The 7135-nt window shown below is 37.3% G+C and overlaps 1 non-coding gene across 1 annotated transcript; it reads right to left on the bottom strand.

Moving 5' to 3' along the window:
- Window positions 1-5927: 5927 nt before the first annotated feature.
- LOC121211899 (small nucleolar RNA R71) lies at window positions 5928-6034 on the bottom strand. Its single transcript, XR_005907116.1, has one exon. It is a non-coding gene; the product is annotated as a small nucleolar RNA R71 (small nucleolar RNA).
- Between the last annotated feature and the right edge of the window lie 1101 nt (window positions 6035-7135).

The raw sequence follows: 7135 nt of genomic DNA, 5'->3' as shown, positions 1-7135 counted from the left end.
TGTTCATATTTTCTTTCTTTTGCAATTGTTCTAACTAGAGGAAGAAGGGGAAACAAGATTCGGCCAAGGTGGTCCTTTAGACCAAGGTATGTTTAATGTTGTCTTAGAGATGCATGCATGTTTTAAATAGCTCATGTTCAAACCTTGAATCTTGTTGATAACATGAGCAATCGGTCATGAGAAAGTGTTCAAGGAATGGTTGTTGTTCATGTTATTTGGATGAGAAATGGTGAGTTTTGTTGTTTCATGTTAAAGTTAGGTGAATGATGATAGAGGAGTGTTTGAACTATAAAAAAAAAAAGAAGAAGAATCGGCTACCTTGTTATGAGCTAGGGCCGAATGTGAGTTTGGTTGTGTTTGAATATTACATGCTTGGTAGAATGGTGGATGAAGGTGCCGAATGTATGTTGGATTGATAGAGTCTTCAAATTGATTTTATGTGTGTATGCATGACCGAATATACGTGGTCACATGAGTAAGGAAGTGAGTTATTTGATATGTGGTAAAAGTTAAGTACTAAATCGAAGGTTGCTAAAAATTGCCATTTCTTAGCCGAATATGTGCTTGATCAATGAAGGAATTGTTGAAGAATATAGGTGAACTTGGTGAGAGCAATCGGCCTAGTGTATAAATGATATGAAGATTTTAGGAAATTGTTTTGGTTAGGTGCATGTATGATTAAGTATATTCGGCAATATACTTAAAGTGGGTACATGATATTACATTATAATTATTGAGCTTAAGTATATGGATATGTGTATATGTGGTCATATAATGACGTCTTGGTTTGAAAATTTAATGATGTGTGATTGCCGAATGTGATAAATAAATTCATGTTATTGGGTTAAATATTGAATACTCTTATTTGTATTATTTAAGCTCAAGAACCTAAAGGAGAGGCGTCCAACAAGGGGAAATCGAAGGTCATCGAGTAGCCGACTCGGAATTATTTTACCCAACATAAGGTAAGTCATTAAGCATGTAGTGGGTATTATTTCAAATGGTCATAATGTGTATGTATTGATGCTGATTGGAATGAATAAATATACATATATATATATGCATGTACGTATGTGATGATGAAATTGTTGAATGAATGAAAAGAGGTAAGATGTACTGAGTTGTTGATCTCGGCACTAAACGTGCGGGATAACCATTTATGACCATGAGATTGGCGCTAAGTGCGCGGGATTAAATTGTACAGCACTAAGTGTGCGATTCGACTATGTTGCACTAAGTGTGCGAAATGAATATGATGCACTAAGTGTGCGAATTGACCATGCGGCACTAAGTGTGCGAGTCTAACTATGTAGCACTAAGTGTGCGATTTGATTACGTGGCACTAAGTGTGCGAGTTGATTGTATAGCACTGAGTGTGCAGGCTCAATATACATTCGTGAATCATTATGGACACTATGTGTGCGACACTATTGAGTCGATCGCGGACAGCGGGTCGGGTAAGTGTCTTGAGCACGTGGTTAATAGGTGCTATGCTTATACTTGGTGTTGAGCTCGGTAAGTTCGAACCTATGTGACATATATACTTGAAGTCACGTACATAAAATTTATCGTAGGATGGGTGAAAGGCCGTATAGTCGTTTGATTGTAACGAAAATAAATTGATTTATGAAATTGCTTCAATGTCCTATTGATGAGTATATAGAATGTGAATGCATGAATTGATATGAAATTGAATTGAGAGGTTGGAGGAACTATGGTATGGTTCGGTATGGATGGAGTAAATTGTCTCGTTCTATTTTGTTTCCTCTTGTGATAATGTTGTCGATAGATGGTAGTGCATTGCTTATGACTTACTGAGTTATAAACTCACTCGATGTTTCCTTGTCACCCATTATAGGTTGCTTGGACTCATCTATTTTTGCGGGGTCGGGCCGTCATCGAAGTCATCACACCGGATAGCAAGTTTTGGTACTTTCTTCTTAGTGTGTTTAGAAGATCATTTTGGCATGTATAAGCTAGTACGTTGTGTTTGAATTATGGCATGTAAACTTTAAGCCATGCGAAAATGGCACGAATGTTCGATTGAATTGGATCAAGGGTAGGCATGAAATAGACCTAGTTACTTTCGTAACAGATGCTGGCAGCAGCAGTCTCATGAGATTGAAAAATCACTAAAAATAGTAGGAGTGGAATTAATTGATGAATAAATTATGTAATCGAAGCTCGATGAGTCTGCTTTCATGAGGAAGTAAGGAAAGGATCATATGGGCAGTATATTAAGAGATAATCAGATTTTAGTGGGACAGGGCCAGAACGGTTTCTGGATTCCCTGCTCCGACTTTGGAAATTCATTATAAATTAACCAGAGATAATTAGGGGTCGTACCATATATGTGCAGATTCCTATCTGAGTCTAGTTTTCATAGAAACAAACGGCAACAGTATTGAAGCCCCGTGCAGAGAGATATCCAAGTCGTAATGGGCAAAGGTCAGTGTAGTCGACCCCTGCAACTTGGGGGACTTTGACTAATAAACTGTACTAATTGGCCCAACCAAAAATTCTAGAAAAAAATATATAGATGGGAACATGAGTCTAGTTTCTGGGAAAAATTACGAAACTGATTTTCGAGTTACGAAACTCAAGATATGATTTTTAAAACGACTAGTACACAGATTGGGCAGTGTCTGGAAAATGAATTTTGTAAGAGGTTAAAGCCAGTTAACACCTCGTGTTCGACTCCGGTGTCGGTTTCGGGTTCGGGGTGTTACAATAATCGATTACCATTCATAATCTTTTAATAGCTCGAGCCATCTCCGTTGTCATAGATTCAAGTCCTTTTGAGTCATCAAGTACTTTAAGCTCTTGTGATCGGTAAAGATGTGGCATTTTTCACCGAATAATGGTGTCGCCAAATTTTTAAAGCAAACATAATGGCAGCCAATTGCAAGTCGTGCGTCGGATAGTTCTTCTCATATAGTTTCAACTGTCTCGAGGCGTAAGCTATCACTTTACCCTCTTCTATCAACACACAACCAAGACTGTTCAATGACGCGTCACTGTAAATCACAAACTTTTTTCCCAACTAAAGTTGCACTAATACCAGTGCCTCAGTCAACAAAGCTTTTAACTGTTCAAAACTCTTTTGACATTTCTCAAACCATTCAAACTTAAAATCTTTCAGTAACAATCTTGTCATAGGTGTAGCAATCATCAGGAATCCCTTGACGAAACATCAATTATAACCGGCTAAACCCAAAAAGCTTCTAACCTTGGATACATTCCTCAGCAGTTCCCAATAAACAATTGCCGAAATCTTACTCGAATCAACTGTTATACCTTCTGCCAAAATAATATGCCCTAAGAATCCGACTTCTCAAAAACAAAACTCACTTTTTGTTGATCTTAGCAAATAATTTCTTATCTCTCAAAGTTTGAAATACAATCCTTAAATTTTTGGCATGCTCAGACTCATCTCGGGAATAAATTAGAATGTCATCAATAAACACGACTACAAACTTGTTGAAATACGGTCTGAAGATCCGATTCATCAAATCCATAAAAACAGAAGGAGCATTAGTTAATCCAAAAAGTATAACAATAAATTCAAAATGCCCATTCCTAATTCTGAACGTAGTCTCTGGCACATCTGACTCTTTAACCCTCAACTGATAATAGCCTAATCTCAAGTCCATCTTCAAGAACACTGTTGCCCCTTTCAACTGACTGAACAAATCATCAATCCTCGGTAAAGAATACTTGTTCTTTCTAGTAACCTTGTTAAGTTGATGATAATCAATACAAATTCCCATGGATCGATCTTTCTTCTTAATGAATAACATTGGTGCACCTTAGGGAGAAAAACTCGGTCTCGCAAAACCCTTATCTGTCAACTCTTACAACTGAGCCTTCAATTCTTTCAATTCGGTCAGAGCTATTTGATAAACAGTAATTTATACATATTTTACCCCATGTTTAACACATTTTATGGATGATTTCCTATTAGAATTGGTGAATTCGATGCTCCTAATGCATTAATTCCATGTTTTATACTTAGGAGAGCTTAAGAGAGCGAAAGGAACGAGTAACGGGCCAAAACCAAAGAAAATGGGCCAAATAACGAAATCAATTCGACCTGGACCTCCTCATATGGGCAGACCACATAGCCATGTCAATTTAGCAGGCTCGAGCACGGCCTGAAGTAATCATACACTGGTGTGTTACACGGGCGTGTCCCTACCGAGCCCAAGTTGAGTCCAATTCAAAAAAGGCTAATTTTGAGGGCTCTTAGGCATTCCAAAGCCTATAAATACACCCTAGAGGAGGAAAAAAAGGGAGGCACAAAATAAGGAGTAAGGAATTACTCCAATGAAGCCAATTAATCCATCTCAGAAACCGGATTCACCATCAAGACTGAAGATCTTTCCTCAATTTCCCCTTCAGGAGTTTTGGGTTTTCTTTATGTTTTATATTTATTATTCTGAGATGTTTTCTTATTTATTTATGAACTAAAACCCTTAAATACCTAAGGAGAATGAAACCTAAGATGAATCTTGTTATTATTTTCTGAATTGTATGATAAATATTTAACTTATTCTTAATTATGTGTTCTTAATTCTTGTTTTGATATTCCAGGATACTGATTCAAGATAAACTGTTATTCAGAGGAGGAATAGACCCTGTCTAAGAGTATATTTGTCATAATTAAGTGGAGTTGTTTGCGCGCCTACATAGGGTGACAAGATTTTGCCGGAATAGGGTGAAACCTAATAAGGGGATCCATAGATCGAGTTAATGCAACCCTAGGGTGTTAATTAGAGAAAGGTTTCAATAATTCAATCTAGGGATTAGACGTTATTAGTCTTGAATAGGGATAATAACATAACTTAAGGATCTCTACGGAACAAGTTAAATGAATAAATCGTTCGATTCGGAGCCAGAATAACAAGTACAGTCTAGGTGGATTTTTCCTTAGGTATTGTCTTAATTCAATTGATTTTCCCAAAAGCAATTCCCCGATTCCATTCTCTGTGAATTCTTAGTTTAGATAATTAGTTAGTTAAAACAAAAATCCTCTTTATTCTTATGCTAGATAATAAAAAGACAGTCATTACTAGTACTTTTAGTTCCCTTGGGTTCGACAATCCGGTCTTGCTAAAACTATACTATTGTTCGACAGGTACACTTGCCTACATCGCGATAATAGTTAGTTTCAAGGACAATTAATTATAAAAATTTAAAACCTATCACGAAATCACGCGATCAAGTTTTTGGCGCCGTTGCCGGGGAACTAAGATATTAGGAACACTTAATTTTTAGTACTTTAGCCATTTATTTTTCTTGCAATTTAATTTAATTTTATTACTTATTTTTTCCTTCTCTTGGCAAGTTTTTATAGTTTATGACTAGAAGAAACCCATCAGGACCACTACTTTTTGACAAAGAAATCGATCGCACAGTTCACAGAAACCAAAGAGAAATAAGGCGAAGCTTAAGATACACAAAGAACGAGAAAGAGAACGATACTCAAACCCCAACCACAGAGATGGCTGAAAACCAAGACAATTAGCTACCTCCTGCAATTGCGGTTAATCAAAATCTTGCTCCATGCACTATGTATGATTATGCTAAACCTTCTTTAACAGGAACTGAATCAGCATAGTTAGATTTGCTGTAGCTAATACTTTTGAACTAAAACTTAACACTATTCAAATGATACAGTAATTTGTTCAGTTTGATGGTTTGCAGGATGAGGATCCCAACGCTCATTTAGCCAACTTCTTAGAACTATGCGATACATTTAAAATTAATGGTGTTTTTGATGATGCCATTCATCTTCGGTTATTCCCTTTTTCATTGAGGAACAAAGCTAAACAGTGGTTGAACTCATTACCACGAGGGTCAATCACTACTTGGGAACAAATGACCGAAAATTTCTATTAAAATATTTCCCGCCGGCTAAAACGGCCAAATTACGTAATGATATCTCTTCGTTTGTGCAGATGTACTTAGAAACTCTTTACGATGCATGGGAGAGATCCAAGGACTTATTGAGAAGGTGCCCTCATCATGGGTTACCGCTTTGGCTTTAGGTTCAAACGTTCCATGAATCCTTCGACTCGGAAAATGGTTGACACAGCTGCTGGCGGAACCATCAATAATAAAACACCTGAAGATGCTTATGAGTTTATAGAGGAGATGTCACTGAATAACTATCAGTGGCAAGTCATGAGGACAAAGCCAACGAAAACAGCCGGCATTTATAATGTCGATTCGGTCACCATGCTCTCTAATCAGGTAGAACTCTTGAATAAGAAAATTGATGGTTTTCTTAGTTCTTCACAGGTTCACCCAGGAATGCAGTGCGAAGCAAGTGGAGGTGGAACAAGCCATTCGGAATACCAACCTTATGGCCACAGCATGGATAACGGGCAATTAAATTATATGGGTAATAATCCTCAACCTCAAAATAATCCATATAGTACTACTTACAATGCAGGTTGGAGAAACCATCCCAATTTCTCGTGGGGCAGTCAAGGAAATCAAATACAACAACCACCTCTAGGCTACCAACAACCACCCTACCAACAGGAGAAGAAGCCGAACCTTGAAGAGATGATCTCAAAGTTTATATCAGTGTCAGAAACTCATTTTCAAAACACCGAGACAGCACTTAAAAATCAACAAGCATTGATCCAAGGGCTCGAAACTCAAATAGACCAGTTGTCCAAACTGATTTTGGAAAGACCACTAGGACGTTTACCTAGTAACACCAAATAAAAAGAGCATCTAAAAGCAGTTACACTAAGGAGTGGGAAAGTGTTAGTGGAATCTGAAAAGAAGCTAACACAAAAATTCATGGTAAGTAAAAGGGGGGAAGAAAAACCCGAAAATAGTGTCAAACCAGTGCCGAAGGAATATAAACCACCAGTTCCATACCCAGCAAAATTGAAAAAAGATCACATTGATGCGCAATTCGGTAAGTTTCTTGAACTTTTTAAGCAATTGCATATCAACTTACCTTTAGTTGAAGCCATATCGTAGATGCCTACATATGCAAAATTTTTGAAGGAGCTTCTAGCAAATAAAAGGAAGTTCGATGACTTATCTACAGTAGAACTCAACGAGGAGTGCTCAGCCATACTCCAAAACAAGCTGCCAACCAAATTGAAAGATC

The sequence above is a fragment of the Gossypium hirsutum genome, chromosome A12 (assembly GCF_007990345.1).
Source record: "Gossypium hirsutum isolate 1008001.06 chromosome A12, Gossypium_hirsutum_v2.1, whole genome shotgun sequence".
Taxonomy (NCBI): domain Eukaryota; kingdom Viridiplantae; phylum Streptophyta; class Magnoliopsida; order Malvales; family Malvaceae; genus Gossypium; species Gossypium hirsutum.
The sequence above is the reverse complement of the archived record's forward strand: the minus strand, read 5'-3'. Positions and strand labels throughout refer to the sequence as shown.